General features: G+C 38.8%; 1 protein-coding gene across 9 annotated transcripts in view; it reads left to right on the top strand.

Annotated features, from left to right (window-relative positions):
- The first annotated feature begins 16,826 nt into the window (after nt 1-16,826).
- The window catches only part of Sorbs2 (sorbin and SH3 domain containing 2), a 202,563-nt gene continuing 201,933 nt past the window's right edge, over nt 16,827-17,456 (top strand). For 2 of the 9 annotated variants that reach the window (XM_058571172.1, XM_058571171.1), the window contains exon 1: nt 16,827-17,390. The gene's annotated coding sequence lies outside the window, so the exon portion shown is untranslated. The remainder of the gene's footprint in view (nt 17,391-17,456) is intronic. The other 7 variants (XM_058571175.1, XM_058571176.1, XM_058571179.1 and 4 more) reach the window with 5 other exon arrangements.

Below are 17,456 nucleotides of genomic sequence, written 5' to 3'. Positions count from 1 at the left end.
TCCTTCAATGGGAAACTTCCAGTAGCTTAATGGCTCATTCTCCAACAATGGTTCTAGAACACCTAGACCATTAACCAGAATGTCCCCTTTCTTGCTATTTTTCTAAGCACTTTTCAATATGTTGCATCCAGGTTGATAATAGCATTTAGGGAAACACAAACAGAAAACAGAAAGAAGTGAAAAGATTATAATTAGACTTTGGAAAAATTGCCAGTACATGTGTAATCAAATGTTATACCACTGCCATTGTGTCTCATAAAATTATATCACACCTAGGTACTTGGAACCCATGGGAAAATGATAGTGGAAATTCAAAGTTTGAATTTGAATTAAAAGGTAGCTAGAAAATACAGTAATGTTAGTTACACTTTTCAGTAAAGTCGTTTCACCTGAAGATTTAAATCTAAAAACCAAATTATTTATTTTGATCTATTTTTAGTACTACTCAAGAAGTTGAGTAGAAAAGCTAAGAACTATGGATTGTACAGGGCAGATGACTGAGCTAATAACTTGTGAAAATAATTTAACATACTTTATGAAATAATTTTTTTTCAGGACTGTTTCATTCCAGTGCATAAGTTTAGAGTAGGTGTTCACATTTTATAAATAATGACCATGTGACATAAATTGAGAGAAAAAAACTTAAAACTCAGTCCTCACTTGTGGTAAGTGGGATGCTCAATCTGCTTCATCTAATCCTTCCAAGTCATCTCTTGGTTTCTTTGTCTGGGTGTCTAGTGGGAGTGAGTGGGGGATAAGAAGAGAAATTGCTTTCTCTCTCTTTATCATTCTTTCTCCCCTTTCCTAAATTAAATTTCTTATGTTGCTCTGTCCAATATTTTTATTCAGTGAATGTGTGTTGGGGTGTGTGTGTGTGCACATGTGTGCTTGAGATCACCTTAGTAGTACTGAGAAAAATCCTGAAACAAAATTCGAGTCCATCAAAATCTCAACAGTCAGAATGAGAGACAAAATTGAATTTCATACAAATCTCCATTGAATCCTATGCTAGGATTCAAAAACCCAGCTGCATTAGAACAAGATTAGGAGAGATTTGGCTTAAGAGTAAGGCTTGTCTTGCCAACCATATCACACCCTTCACATATGGAGATTGGAGTCTAGCGTTTTAATACTAAACCATATGAATAGAGAGGCCCAATAGCAAGAATGAGGAAGATTGTCTCATCTTTCTTTACGCGGGTTAGAAAAAAACTTGGAACAATCTTCATAGTGTAAGAGGGAAACGAAGATATGCTATGGATCAAAGCCAAGTATTGGTTTTGAAAATATTGCAATTCAGGGACACATTTTAGGAACTAGGCAAGTTTCAAAGCAAAGCACAATTTAAAAATGTGTGTATGGCACATATGAAGGATAGATTAGCTCATATCTGTATTGTCCCAGAGCACAGCAAGAGACCAATGGCAAAAAACTGTGGAAAAGAGGATGCTAGTCACACGTGGAGAAGCCCCTGACAGCAATATAAGCTGGTTGAGAATGTGGTGCATCTTCATCACTGGAGTTGGTCCATGCAGGAGTGGTTGTGTGATGTTTGACAGAGTTTCTGCAGAAAGCTCAACCACAAGGTAGCATTTGAATCAACAGACCTGCCAAGCCCTTCCTTACGCTGAGAATCTAACAGTAATGAAAAAAATAGAAGCTGAAGGGCAATTCATATGGAGACAAAACATATTGATATGGAATCCATATATGATGTCTGCTTCTTGGGCCACTCAGGATCTTGTTTTTCCATGAATGGTGGGTGAGTGGATCATAATTCCATGCCTTCCTAAGATGCTTTTGAGGTTCATCTCTAATTTGACTAATAACATAACAACTCCATCTTTTCTTTCTTTGTTGTGCTATGGAAGAGAAATGAAGTGACTATGTGCCCACAAGGACTTGTTGAAACCCATTCCAGGGCCCAGATGATATTGATGATTTCAGTGGATGCAATAATCCCACACATCTCCCCTTCAGGATCAAGGTGCTCACTCACCCAGCCTCCAGGAGTATATTTTGCTGAAGGCTCATAGCTAAGTCCCTCTCCAAGAAGAACTTTGCCCAAGCTTATGTCTTCCATACATAAGCTCTAGCATGGACTGAGTAGCTGCAGGAGTAGGTCAAATCTCCTTGACTTCATTTGGAACAATTTGGAAGGGTTATTTTCCCTTCCTAACTGCCTTTGGCCTCTGTAGAAATTTTGTTAGTATTTGTTTTCCCTCTTTGTCCAATTTTTCCTATCCCACTCCGTTACAGAAATGATAACTAAGGTACTCCCCAGTAAATCCCCTTCAATAAATACCTTTCTTATGTGTTTCTAGAAAACCAACCTATGACCACAGAGATGATTATGATAATGATGTTAGCAGAAGATGATGGAGAGAGTGGTAGCATTGGAGAAGGAAAAGAAACTATTTAATTTACATTGTTCTTTATATTGGCAAGTGAAAACATTCATTAGATCCTCATAATAACTTATGAGTGGATAGGGATCTAAGTCATTCCCATTCTACAAATAATGAAAATGGACAACATTAAATCAATAATTTGCTCATGATCACATAGTTAGGGGTAGCTTTTATAGTAAATCCTAACTTCTCACTTTTCACCCGATTTCAGTGTCTAACACATCACAGAACTCAAAACAATATTCATTGAATAAATTAGCATGATTTCAATAGCCCTTTATCCTTCTGTTTTTTCCCCCACTGACCCTGAAAATCATGGAAAATAATCAGTAGCCCTGATTTGCAAGATAATCATCATTTAAAATATTTTAAATTATTTCTTTTAATAAACTTGCCTGCACTTATTAGCTCACATGACCAACTTGTTTTGTTTAGCAAGTGTGATGATTTGTATATGAGTAATGTACAGGGTGCAGAAAAAGCAAATATGTAAAACAGAACTCACGAGAGAGTTCTATGACCTGCCGGCATACTAGGCTGCACTCATGGACTTGTGTTTATCATAGAGCCGTGTAACTTGAATAACAGGTATAAATGGTCAGTGAGTACACATACCTTACTCTACTAGATGAGTGCACTTAATGAGCCACAAAAAAAAATTTCCACTAAGGCATCTATGTAGAGAAAACTCTTAGAGAAAAATTCTCTGGATCTGCAGACCACATGAGCACTAAGAAATATTTGTGGTGGTAGAACGACATCTATGTGGCAAAATAAATTTAGAATTTTGTCTGCGTCCATGTTTGATGAAGTGTCTGATTCAAACGTTGCTTACTAAAGCATTGCTTCCGCACTTGGACTTTGTTTGAATGAAGTTCTTGTTTGACATGTTAGACTGAGGACTTTCAATGCTTCTGGACCAGCTGTTTAACCTCAGAAAGACTCCTTGTGGTGACCTGCAATATTTCCTTCTGTGGGAGTGTTAGGTGAAGATGTTCTATCACACAGAGAGGAAATCTTGAGTGAGATAGGTCCCTGCCATCGAGAGGAAGTTCAAAGACGTTTTTCTTTTCTTCACACCCAAGTGGGGCCCAGCAAAAGGAACAATAGGAAGCAGGAATTATTTCATCCACCTCAGAAGCAACTCTGTAGTTTGATTTTCAAGTGATGATCGTGACGAATGAAAAATCTAGCATCCATATTGTAGTCATGCTCAATTCCCTTCTGCATGTAGGAGTGGAAGATGTGACACCTTTTCTCACCCAGCAAAAGGGTTACAGCTAATGCCTCTATAAAAAGACAAGTTCACAAGGGACAAGCCTAACAAATTAATTTAACCCAAGTTTTTTGTTTGTTTGTTTTTTGATACTGGGGATTAAACCCAGGAGCACTTCACCGCGGAGCCACCTCCCCAGCCCCTTTTTAATTTTTTTTTTTTTTTGAGACAGATCTCACTAAGTTGTTTAGGACCTTCTTAATTTGCTAAGGCTGGCTTTGAACTTGAGATCTTCCTGCTTCAGCTTCCCAAGCCATTAACCCAAGTTTTATGTGACCTGGGAGTCTTCAGAAATGAAAACCTCAAGATTGAGGGGAAACTGTATTTATGCTCAGGTTCAATGAGGAATGGAACATTGTGTGGAGAAATGTGATTGGAGCAAAGGTAATGATCTAATGGTGATAAGTTGAGGTGGGGAAATCCAGCAAGACCTGTCTGTTCAGATTCTTCTTGACTTCTCTGTAGCATTCCTTCCTCCCTGGTAAGGGCAGGACCTCTCTGGAATGAAGGACTTTTAGGGAGAAGGGGGAAGAGAGAGTGAACTTTCTAAGTTTTATGGCTTGCTCTGAATTTCAGTTTCTATGACTTGCCTTGGGGAAGAGGAACTCTGGTTTCAATGATTGGCTTTGAAGGAGACCGAGGGGCAGAATTCAGGAGGATGAGAGAAGGTCAGAAAGACTTTGGTTTTTGAGGGCTTTCCAATTTCCTTCCATTCAAAGTACTCAACTTGCCAAAGTATCATGCATCAGAATATCATGTTCTGAGACCCAATTTATGTGTGGTGTCTCAAAACATTTAAAAGAAAACACCTTTATTCTGAGTTGCAGAAACTATAATGAGAATGATTGCAATGAGTTATCCTTGAAAAATGGGGGAAAGGGGGGCCATTGGGAACATCACCATTCCATTAGGGCTGACTCGGATCCTAACAAAGCCAACAAGAGTCTCTACATTTATAATTAATAGAAATCATATTTAAATAAGATATATCATGTGATTGTCTGACCTTGGAAGTCGTAATTTTTCTAAGCCTACTTTCTCAACTGTCAAATAAAAATACTTTTTATTTGGAAAGTTTTGTATAAAGAACAGATTTAATATTTACAAAACTTTTAACATAGTGCCTGGCACATAATAATCTGCTGAATAAATTACATTGATTGTTATTATACTAGGCTTCAAAATTGTAAATGATGTCCAATAAAGCAAAAAAAAAAAAGAACACTCAAATTTTCAAAAAAGATGTTCTCCATTCTCCAAGTACATAATAATCCTGAGATTTTAGGCTTTTAAAAAATGCTTTAGATAACTAGTGGCTGAAACTTCTGAGAGAACTGGACCTATATCCAGATGATCTGTATAATCTTGGTGGGTCTGAGTGAACAAGCAATATATGTTTTGGGAGATACAATGAAACCACACTTTTTTTTCCCCTCAAAAATTGTTGGCTGAAGAGAGAATCCAGAATCCTCTAACCCATCTCAGAAACCATGTCTGGCCATCAGACTGCCTGCCTCCCAAATACGTGGGGACATTTTGAATATGGGTTGGGAGAATGTTGCTTTGGAAGATTCTTCTGTAAAATGCAATCCATCTGGAGAAGATTTGGTAGGATCTCTTTAACCTACCAGATATATCCTTTTTTTGTTGCTGCTGCTTCGACATCATAAAAGTACATTCACTCTAAATCAAGTAGGGGAAATTTCTTGTTGATTTATTATAGGACCAGAAGCATCCCAATCAACAGATTGTGTGAAATTTTCCTTGAGTGTCCTGGGAAATTCATGCATTTATTAATTCAGTTTGATCAAATTGTCCATGATATAGTTCCTTACAGACCTAACTAGATAGGGAATAATGTTTTTCCCCAAAAGAATGATAGCTGCAGTGTCATAACTATTATGGATTGAATTGTGTCACCCAAAAAAGACATAAGGAAGCCCTATGAATGTGATTTTATTTGGAAATGGGATCTTCACCAATCTAAGGAAGATAAGATGAGAGCATGACAGATTATGGTGGGGTCTAATACAATAACTCCTGTCCTTAATGAAAAAGAGGAGTTTGGACTCAGGCACACATGAAGAAGATGTTTAAGGGAAGATGGAAGCAGAGACTGGGATTATACTGTTGAAAGCCAAGGAACATCGAGGATTGCTCAGGCAACCAGTAACTAAGTAGAGGCAAAGAAGAATCCTTCCCCAGAGGGTCCAGAGAGAGCATGGACTCTTGATTGCAGACTTGTAACCTCCGGAACCCTCAGACAAAATTTCTGTTGCTTAAGCCACCCAGTTTGTGGCACTTTGTTATAGCGACCCCAGGAAATGAATACAATAACTGTGACCATTTCAATGTAAAAATATGAGGACCACAAAAGTTAAGCATATTATCCAAATTACCTAATTAGTAAGAGGTTCCTCTCACCATAGATATGGTATAAACTATATACTACTAAATTTAAGGTCATTTCTCTTCAATAACTGAACATATTTCTGAGATGCATTCTACTGTATTCTCTGCTTGGCCTTTATATCAAATCACAGACAAAATAGCCTGTAACTTTTTGTATATCATTAATAATATGACCTTAACAAAGACCAAATAAAAATTACACATGATGCTTATATTTATTCTGTTCTTCTCTCCTCTTAATATAATTTGTGACTAATTACACTTTTTTTTCAGTCTCGTATAAATTAAAAAGTCTCATAAAACCTTTCCCTATCTTCACATTGAAAATGTCTTTATATATACATCAAAGCTTCCTCCATAGAAGAGTAGTAAAAATCAAATTTTTCCTTGATTTGTCCAGAAAGTCGGTTTACTATTACTATTTTAATAGCCATATTCTTATAGAAAATGTCAATTCATTGAAGAATATATGATTATCCAAAAATGAAAGGAATTTACATGTAACCCAATCACTTGTCACTTGTCATGTGCTTGTCAGAGAAAGCTCACCGCACGGAAGTACTGAACACAGAAGCCATGTACTCACGAAATACTTCTGTGCCAACAACTCTCCCTTGTTTCTCAATGTTGGTGGTCTTGGAATGTTCTAGAATACCAACAAAGAATACAGAGGCCCAGACTTATTGAAATGAAGTGTAGCCTGGGCCTCTATTTTTACCACTTTTCCTGATGATTCTGATATGCATCCAACTCTGCAAAGCACAAGATAGAGGATGATATTGTGTGGGGTTTTTTTTGGGGGGGCGGTGACATGAATATCTAAGACCTGAGTATAAATGTCATTCAGAAGAGTTGAACACTGCTATGTGAAGAATTTGAGGACTATCTTAACCTAACTTCTCCCACAACTATTCTCTTTTTGTATGCACAGAGTGATAGATGATGAAGTTTAATCTAAATACATTTGAAAGAACTCTTCCAACAAATTGTAATGAAAATTGCAAGGCACAAAAGAACATCGTGTTACAAATTTCATTGGCAACAGTTTTTTTTTCTCTATAGTGGAACATAAAATATTGATATGTCTTATAAGTTATGGGCCCTTCATTTTGTTGGAAACTCTTTTGGCACCTGCTATAAGTATCTTACATAGAGAAGGTATTCAGTGAATGTCTGATAACAATAACAAGAAATAGAAGCAGCCAAAACATAAAGCCCTGTAAATTGTTCCATTGAAATATGTTACCTAAGTAGGTGTGTTCCAGAGCTGTCTACCCTACACATATGGTCACATCTTTGTTCTTTTAAAAATCCTGTGTTGGCTTCCCATTTCTGGAGAGAGATAGTCTAAAATCCATCACATGCATGTCGAGGTGTTTCATAAGCACTCACACATCTACAAATCTCATTTCGTCTCCTGCCTCAGCCCAAACTTCAGCCACATTCAGCTTCCTGGGGGCCAGCTGTTTCTGCTGTCACATGGGCCACCCAGTTCAGAAATCCCATCCCTGCCTTCTCCAATTAGCGACATCCTCTTTGTCTGCTGGACCCTGCTAGGTCACAGCCATGAAAATCAGGGACTAGTCATTTTTCCCTGTGCTCCCATTTCTTCCTGGGTATAATGATATTGAAGAAATCACATTAACATCACTATTTGTTGACGTGTATTTTCACCCACCCAGAATGTGAGGGGTAATTTAGTAATCTGATGCCTGGCACAGTTCAGAGCAGGTAGAACAGATGAAAGAAACGTCTGTTGCATTGGATGAAGTGCCAGCCTTGGGGGACGATGCAATTCACCTGGGATTCCCCAGCCCACTCATTGGTTCGTTCACAGTTTCTGTGTCTACAGGCCAGGCTCTATGCTAAGCACCAGAAACTGGGCGAAGAAAAAACAGAAACGATTCCTGCTGTCATGAAGTTGATAGTGTAGCAGGACAGACAGAGCTTAAATAAATAAGCTCACAAGTAGCTATAACTATACAATGTGCGTGATCTGATTGTAACTGGGCCATCTAGGACCTTGTCTCAAAATTCAGTATGGAAATTTAAAAGTGACTCTTTCCTTCAAGGGACACTCAATGTCTGAAAGTCCTCCTTAGGCTCTTTGCCCACTCCCCAAGGTGTGTGTGTCTTCCTCATGTTTCTGAAGTGACCCTCCGCCATCTCCACCAAAGGCTGGCTTCGCCCCCAGCATCTCTTTGGCATTCTGGTCCACAAAGCTCTCCACCATTTTTCACGAAAGGATTATAGGAACCAGAACTGTGAGAGAGAATAAGCAATTAGCACTAATTTACATTGGAGGATGGGGACAGCATTAGCCAGGAGGAGGACAGAAGACAGAAGTTCAAAGCCTCCAGTGACTCTTGGCACATATTTGCCTGGTCCAGATTCAGTGGCAAGAACCCTCTGATTCCTGTGGATAGTACCAGTACTGATTTCTTCTTTGATCTATACTTTCCATTTTTTTTTTCAGTTTTTAAAATAAATTTATTTACTTATTTTAATTAGGTATATATGACAGCAGAATACATTTTGATTCATTGTACACAATTGCAGCACAACTTTTCATTTCTCTGATTGTACACGATGTAGCGTCACACCATATGTGCAGTCACACATGGACCTAGGGTAATAATGTCCATCGCATTCCACCATATTTCCTGCCCCCAAGACCCTTCCTCTCTTCTCCCTCTCCTTTGCCCAATTAAAGTTATACCCTCCTTTTAATGGGTACATGAATTTGCATTTCTTTTTGACTCTGATGTCCATCTGATCTTCACAACTTTATTAGAAGGTCCCAAAGATCTATAGCTGAGCACATTATAGAGGTGCCAGAAACATAAGAAATGGAAACATAAAATCATACCTGATATGATTTTATGCAATTATTTATTGTCGATTTATTATCCATGTGACTGAATCCCTGACAAGTCCATTGGCTCACTGATGATGACCCAAAACAAGGTAAGACCATCTTTGGGTCCATGGCTGACATTATCTGGCAGAGGCAGCTTGTTGCCAGTCCATATCCATTCTCCATTTCTTCCTTAATGACAGATTACTATCTTATCGTGCCCAGGTAAAAGATTGTATTTTTGAGCTTGACTTGTACTTAGGGGTGGGCAATGAGATATCAGAAGTGCTGAATGAAACTTAGAGAAAAACTCTGTAAGAGGCCAACTTGGGACTGTAACTCAAAAGTTAAGTGCTTGCCTAGCATATGTAGGCCCTGCCCTCCATTCAAGCCCCAACACAGAGTCGGGGGACAAAGCCACTCAAGTGGAAAATGTGCCTTTTGTTCTTCCTTCCTTCTTCCCATCTTATTGACTGGAGTATGATTGTGATGGCAAAAACAGAAGTAGCCATTCTGGATCAAGAGGATTCCTTGAGGAGAAAAATGGTGTTCTAAAGATGGCAGAACGAGAGGAGCTGGGTCCTAATAACCATGCAGCAAAATTTCTACTAGCTTATCTTTTATTTTTTTTAAGAGAGAAAAATATATACCTTTTTCTATATAAGCACTCCAGTTTGGGTTTTCTCTCCTAATTATATAAGAAGACTATTTCTCAGGTGTTAACAACTGATGAGTTTAAAATTTCTCATATGTTATCTTACTTCAGGGTTTATGTTTATGTCATCTAATGTGTGAGAGTAAAATGTATCAAGAGATCACATATCTTAGACAGGACTCGTGTTACTTATCTGGTTTGTTAACTCCCTCCTATGTCTTTCTCTCATTAATGACTCCATATTAAGGTATAGCTTAGGTATCAGCTCTTAGAAGAACTTTTTTTTTTAATCCATCTTTATGCCTATAGTAAAGGTAGTTGTGAAATGATTTTTCATGCTGCTTCAAACCCCTAAAGATTCCAAATGAATCTTTTTTCCTTTGCTGTAGTAAATGACCAAAAAAAGAACATCCTTCCCTGTTACCAGTCCAAAGTAACTATCCTGTAGTTAGTGTATCAAAGTGTTCCTGTTGAAAGTGTAGGAAATGAATTCTGATTTGGATACACTTGGCAAAAGCACTACCATTCTGGATTATAGTTCTTTTTTGGGGGGCGAGGGGAAACCAGGGATTGTACCCAGGCGCGCTTGACCACTAAGCCACATCCCCAGCCCTATTTTGTATTTTAAGAGACAGGTCTCACTGAGTTTCTAAGCACCTTGCCATTTCTGAGGCTGGCTTTGAACTTGCGATCCTCCTGCCTCAGTCTCCAGAGCCACTGGGATAACAGGCGTGCACCACTGAGCCCAGCTCTGGATTATAGTTCTAACTCAATAAAATGGAACTCCCATGCAATATTCTGCAAGGGCACATATTTTTTTCTAGGTGTGCACACTCTCATTGGTAAGACATTAACTGGGCATGTACTATTTCCAGTGTGGTTTTTTTCTGGATTTTCATTTTTCAACTATTATTATTATTATTTTTTTTTTTTTGGTATTTGACTCCTGGATTCTAAAATGTGTACCATGTTTTATATTACTCAGGACCTGTTTTAGTCAGCTTTTGTGTCATTGTGACCAAATTATCTGACAAGAACAACTTAGAGGAGGGAAAGCTTATTTGGGGCTCATGGTTTCAAAGTGTTAACCCATTGATGAATGTCTCCATTGCTCTGGGACAAAGTGAGGTCACACCCCACCTGCCTACAGTTACCACCCAGTCAGTTCATTTAAACTAGGATGGAGGGATTAGTTTAAACTCTTAATTAATCGTTTCACCTTTGAATATTCCTGTATTAACGGGAGTTTTGGGGGGACACTTTATATCCAAACCATAATAGGCCCCATTTGACTACTTTGATGAATGAATCTCATTGAGCACCTTCAGAAGGGTTTCTATAGCGCAAAAGGTGACCCCTCTCATTTTCACTGCTCTGTGATTTGTTCATCTGGCTGCTGAGAGCTTTGTCATTTGCCCTCCTCAGTTACAAAACCTGCCAGGTTTCACCCTGTGCCTCCTAATTTGTTTCAGTGGTTCAGGTGAAACCAGAAGCATTTGTTTTAAAATGCTTCTTGCCAGGCTTTGTTTGCTGAGACTGATGTGTTTCGTTACTCATTCAACAATGCTGTGACGGCAGAGCCCAGAGCCTGTGCTGGGCTTGAGTATGGTGGCACACTGCCTGGAAGTACCTGGGAGTCACTGTTTCCACAGGACACAATGCTAAGTGGAAAAGGTCACTGGAGATACAACCTGTTCATTTGCTCTGGGGGCCTCCCGAGAACAAAGCCGGGCTCCTCGCAGGAGAGAGAAAGCAACCAGCCTCCTCTTCCCTTTGCAAGCTTATCGTTATGAACCATAAACAATCATATGCCTTGGGAGCGAGTGCAGTCTTTGCTACATTGCTTGCCAAATCTCTCTCACTGGGGCCTTAAGACAAACTTAACACTGCTTTTCTTTGGCTAGGGAGAGCAAAATGTACTTGCTTTGAGGTTAGCTCTCAGGGGTGGAGGTGAGTGGGTAGGTGGGTTTAATAGGAGGTTAGTTTTTGTGGTTATTGGATAAGCCCAGGTTTTTCTCTACCTGGTTCTGACACAAATAAATGCATATTTTAAGAAAAAGCAATTCTTTAAGCTTCGGCAATCATAGTCATTTGCAAACCCAGAGCTTGATAAACCTGAAGTATTTAGAACAACATTGTTATTATTGGCCTGTCAAGAATAGGTTGTCCAGCTGGGTGTGGTGGTGCATGCCTGTAATCCTAGGTCCTGGGGAGGCTGAGGGAGGAGGATCACTAGTTAACTTAGAGAAACCTTGTCTCAAACTAAAATATGAAAAGGAATAGGGATGTAGATCACTATAAAAGCTCTCCTAAATTCAATCCCCAGTGCGAGAGAGAGAGAGAGAGAGAGAGAGAGAGAGAGACCAGCAGGTTGTCCAGATTTAGGCCTGACTAAAGCTCCTTCCTATAGTTCTTGCCACCTTTTCCCTATTTGCCTTAATCTAGAGGAGATAGACGGCTTCTAGGGGTTCTGGTAAGAATTTTCTTCTGTGGTACACATCTGGTAGTTTTGTATTAATAGGCATTACTTTATATCCAGTTTTTAAAAATAGTTTTATACTGCTAAAATGTACATTCTTATCATTTGCCCTCAGGGAGGGTTTTGTTTTTTGTAATCATTTTCTCATTTTTAATTTGTTCAATAAGTGAACGGCCAGAAAGCCTGCAGTATGCTGGGTTTGTTTTGGTTTGGGGTTTCTCTGATTTATCAAGGTCATTCTGGATGCTAATCAGGATCAGACTTCCTCGGAGGATGTGAAGCTTGTGATTAACAGCCTGTGGGTCAGTCTGCTTCCCAGCATACAGTACTTAGAGGTTGGACTCTTAGAAATAAATCCAATTTGCTTTACTGAGAGACTCCAATCCTCTTCCTAAAGCCATCCAAGGTAGTTATCACACTTCCTGCTGTGGTCCCATTTAACAGCATATTATGTCATTGTGAAAATAGCTGGGTAGACCTCTTGGAAAGGTATGGGATGTTCTATTTTATTTGTTGTTAGAAACTAGAAACTTCAGTCTAAGCTTGATAAAAGGAGTCCAGGCTGCCCCATTAAACACACGGTTCTCAAATTCTATTCTCTAAGTCTTAAGGGGTTTATTTGTTGTATCAGAGATCATATCCTTTGGTGAACCTAGCTATGGAGGTAGGAAAAGGCATGTGTGAAGAACTTGTTGATTCAAGCAACTGTGATCATGAATTTCTACAGCAGTGAAGGAACCAGACTAAGAAAGATGGCACCATAGGAAGCAGAGAATAGATGGCTGACAATCAGGATGTGGGGAAACAGTACATGTAGGGAAATGGCAAACGTCTTTGAACAAACTGCAAAATGATTCCAGTACTCTCTACCAAGTCTCTTCATTACAATAATCACTATAATATTGTCCCCTTAGTCATTTCACAACGTGTCAACTTCTTTACCTTTAACTGTAATAAATAGTTATGTCCCCAACAATGAACTTAGCATGAAATCATTCTCTGTTCTAAACACTATATTTTATTCTCCTTTTATTTCATAAAAAGTTTAAAACTTTTTATCTTGAAAACAAACAAAAAAAAAACTCCAATCTTGTAGAAAAGTGGAACAAATAGCAAAATCAGCTGTAAATGTCCACCACCTAAGATTTTCCAGGTGTTTGTACATTGCATATTTGGGCTTGCCCTTGGTACACGGATGACAGGCAGGGGAGAGGGGAGGTAGATAGATAAATGTACATAGATACAGACAAGCTGGTGTGTGTGGTATAATTTAATGCTTAAAATAGAAGATAGATATTAGATATTCCATTATTATAGCATTTTATTTGAAATCCTTTGTAAACAAATACTGTATTTGTTTTAGAAAAACATATTGTGATGTGATTGTATGTACTTTTATACTGAAAATAATTTATGAATAGAGATTTTCACCCACATTCTACATTTTTATTTCATAACAAAAACCAAACCAATCAGCAATTAAGAATTATAAGGCTCCCTTCATATATTAATGGATATTTAAATTTACTTATGAGACAAATTTAGTTACACTTAACTGTATAAAAATTGTGAGAGTACTTTTGTTTAAAATTACACACTAAAATAGCATTCCAATAGAGAAAACAGGCTAAAGCTATGGATAGGAAAATTACAGAAAAGATAAACCAGAAGACCATCAAAAGTGAAGAGATGATCAATTTTGTCAGTAATTAGAAAAAATGCAAATTAAAATTGCAATAAGCTGTTATCCTCTAGCTATTATATTGGCAGAAATTGGATAAGTAGATGCCAAACATCCCTGCCATAGCTGACTAGACTAAGGCATAGGGTGGCCAGGTGAAATAGCTGCTGGTGGCTTTGAGACATCTCATCTAAATCACAATAGAGCTGGCCAAGTCAGATTTGTCTTGGTATCTGTATTTAGAAAATTTTAAATGAACACTTAGGGAAGAAGGAAGAAAATTTAGGTAGATCCAGCCAGAGGGCCAGGATGACCCCAAGGGGCCAAGTAGATGGAGTTGGGAGGGGAGGGGCTCCCGGCAGGTGAGGAAGCTGAGAGCATTGGAAGGACCAAGCTGTGTCTGCAGCAACCACCCGAATTCTGCATCTGCTGTCTCAGCGTCCGCAAACTCAACCAGCCACAGACTGACTATTCAAAAACAAAAATTATGACTGCCCTGTGTAGAGACGTTTTACCTTTCATTATGTTCTAAACAATACAGTATAACAACTGTTTACATAGCATCTACCTTGTATCACGTACTAAACGTAATTTAGAGATTTAAAATAAACAGGGAGACGTGCCATAGGTTATATGCAAACACTAACCTGTTTCATGTAAGGAATTTCAGCATCTGGGACTTTGGGTGTTCTGTGATGGGGTTCCTGGAACCAACTGCCTGTGGTTACCAAGGGACACAATTGTTTAACAGTCAGCGATGCCGTCGGACCTCAGAGGAAAAGTGCTAGTCTCAGTTTCTACCAGTTCCCTAGTTTCCAGCTCTTTCCTTTGGAGGAAGAGGAGCTGAGGGTATAGTGAACCCAGAGCTACAAGAAAAGGAAGAAGGCTTTCAGAATTCCAAAGGAAATTCACTTCAAGGACTCTCATACCTAGCCAAGTAATCAAGAGTGTCAGTAGAATAAAGATGTTTTCAGATATACAATGAAATGAAAGCCACTCTAAAATACAAAATGACCTCATGGTGTTTTTTTTTTTTTAATGTCTTTTTGTAACATGCCAACATTTGGACAAAATAAGTCCAGTGTTTCTGAAAGGATGATAATTGAGCAAATAAATATGTGATATTGAAAAAAATCAGTTAAAACAGACTTCACACTACCCAGTCACTCAGTACCTATTCATACTGTGTGGTAAATACTCCCTCAAATCGCATTGAGAAAGCTGGGCATGGTCGTGTGTTCCTATGCCTGTAGTCCCAGCTACTGTGGAGGCAGAGGCATGGGGATTATTTGAGTCCAGGAGTTGGAGGTCAGTCTCAATAACGTAGTGAGATCCCCATCTCAAAAGAAAGAAAATAAAAGAAAGAAAAAGAAATGGAAAGGAAAAAGAAAGAGAGTATTTGGGCAATGAGTATATTCCAAGCATGGAAGACAAATAAGAGACAAAAAAGACAAATAAGAGACAAAAAAGACAAAAAAGCCATATTGGCTTTCAGGCCGTTGACAGAACAGTCTGGGAGTCAGATATTTAAAAAAAAAAAAAAACACCTGCTAATCAGTCAACAAGGCATGACAAGTACTGTAATAGGAGAGTCAGATACCCCAGGTACAGTGGAAGCAGCACAGAGGTGGGTGCTGTGAACTCCACCTGGGAGTGTCACTGGCCAGGTGGTCTATTTGAGCAAGGTGTTGAAGGATAAAGAGCGAGCCAGTTTGGAATGGAGGTAAAAGGTGCTGGGGTGGAGTTGGATAGAGAACCTTTCAGGTAGCAAAAACATCTGCAAGGCAAGGAAGCATGAAATAGGAGGTAATTCGAGATTCTGAAACCTGAGAAGTGAAGAGTAGACTATAAGCTGAAGGTGAAGGTAGGGGCACTTTCAGCACCAGCAAACTCAATAACTAAAGGGAAGTTAACATCAGTGAGAAAAGGTAGGCAGGCTTAAGAAAAGAAAAGTGGTGAGGACCCTACCTACCAAGCAAGAATCGTCCACTCTCTTTGCTCTTCCTTGGACCTGCAGAGCCTGAGTTGGCTCAGACCTGCACATTGTGAAACTGGATGGGCAATCAATGGCTACTAGCAAAACATCCATATTTATAAGTCTAAAGTATTAATACACTATTTCAAACAGATTGCTAGGGAAAAATTAAATGGGACAGTACTTTTGGAAATATGTCAAATAGAATATGACTGGTGACAGTATTTAAAGAGAAGACTGGGGATTTTGCAGTTTTAAATTGTTAATGTTATTAATCATGGGAGATTCCTTGAGGAGGTCAAATGTTAAGGAAGGGTAACTTTTTTACTGAGGAGTAAAACTATTTCTGCCTTGGAAGTAATGTTTAAAGTCAGAGGATTTTTTTTTTCATTTGGTTTGGATTTTATGAGTACTTTAAAATTATGAACAATTATAATTAAAGAATATTTTTCTGTAGCAGAAACAATAGGAATTTTTTTAAAGAAAATCTATCATAAATTATGTAATATGTTAAAGCAATTCAATAAATATAATTCATAAATAAATGTATATTTCAAAATCTTATTGAAATATTCTAGTTGATTGGGTTATAATTTTGATCCTATATAACAATTTGTAGGGATTTGTTTCAGTCAAGTGGTTACAAAATTATCATTTAAAATCAGAAAAAGCACAATCATCTCTATTTACCATTCTCCTTCATGTGACTGGAAGGTAGAACCTGTTTTTACAATGGTACCCAATTAGTGTCTCTCCAGTGATTTGCATATTATTAACCTGGATACACACGAATAGGGCTTCACTTCCTGGATCTCACATGGAGCTGCCACTCATGTAACAAAAGTTTCTTGGGAAAGCCAAAAAAATCAGGACGCTTGTATTATTGGTGAAATATTTAGAAAGATAACAGAAGCTACCCTCCTCAAAAATGATGAGTTTGATGAAAAGAAATTAACAAGCTGTGTCGCGCTGCACATGATCAGCCATGCTTGCTGTCTAAGTCTGTCTGTTGGTTGTTGCTATGGCTACGAAAAGCCAGTGGAACCCAATGAGCTGTCTGCAGCAGTGCTGAGAGGACCAGCCATTTTACTTATGGAAAACAGGGTGGCATATTCTGCTGAGCTTTACTCTGGAAGAAGCATTTTTTAAAAATCTACCCAGAGAAAAGAGAAGCAATGTGTATGTTAGTATACAATTATCACAGCCATGCATGCCTACAAGCTGCTCTTTCGACAGGCTGTTGACCGCTATTGCAATTAGCTGATTGGAGAAAGTGGAATGCAGAATGATAATGCTGCATATCTGCTATCAGGCAGCAGGAGAGGGTTTTGTCTTGGGAAGGCAAGCCTTGCCTGCAATATTATCTGAGCAGCTCCCTAGCTGCTTATCCTGGAAACTAGTGATCCAAAAGGAGGGTGTTGCCCTCTGCTAACACGGGTCCTGTGCGTGGCTGTTGCATTGCATATGAGCGGCAGGTCTGAAAAAGCAGGTGTGTGCTCGGATGGGCATTGGACTGTAACGCAGGCGGACGCTCTCGGGTTTACCTGCTTCCTGTTAACAGATTGTTGGCTCACAGAGCATCTGCTTGCACGCTGAGGCCGAGGAGGAGAAGGGGGTTTCAGACATCCCACTTGACTGACAGAGGTAAGCTTTTTCAATTCCCCCCTTTTGAAAGCACAGCATTAAAATAACTTGGAATGAAACTTAATC

The sequence above is a fragment of the Marmota monax genome, unplaced genomic scaffold, assembly GCF_021218885.2.
Source record: "Marmota monax isolate L192 unplaced genomic scaffold, Marmota_monax_Labrador192_F-V1.1 WCK01_AAM20220418_F8-fsc00345, whole genome shotgun sequence".
In the NCBI taxonomy this organism is placed as follows: Eukaryota; Metazoa; Chordata; class Mammalia; order Rodentia; family Sciuridae; genus Marmota; species Marmota monax.
The sequence above is the reverse complement of the archived record's forward strand: the minus strand, read 5'-3'. Positions and strand labels throughout refer to the sequence as shown.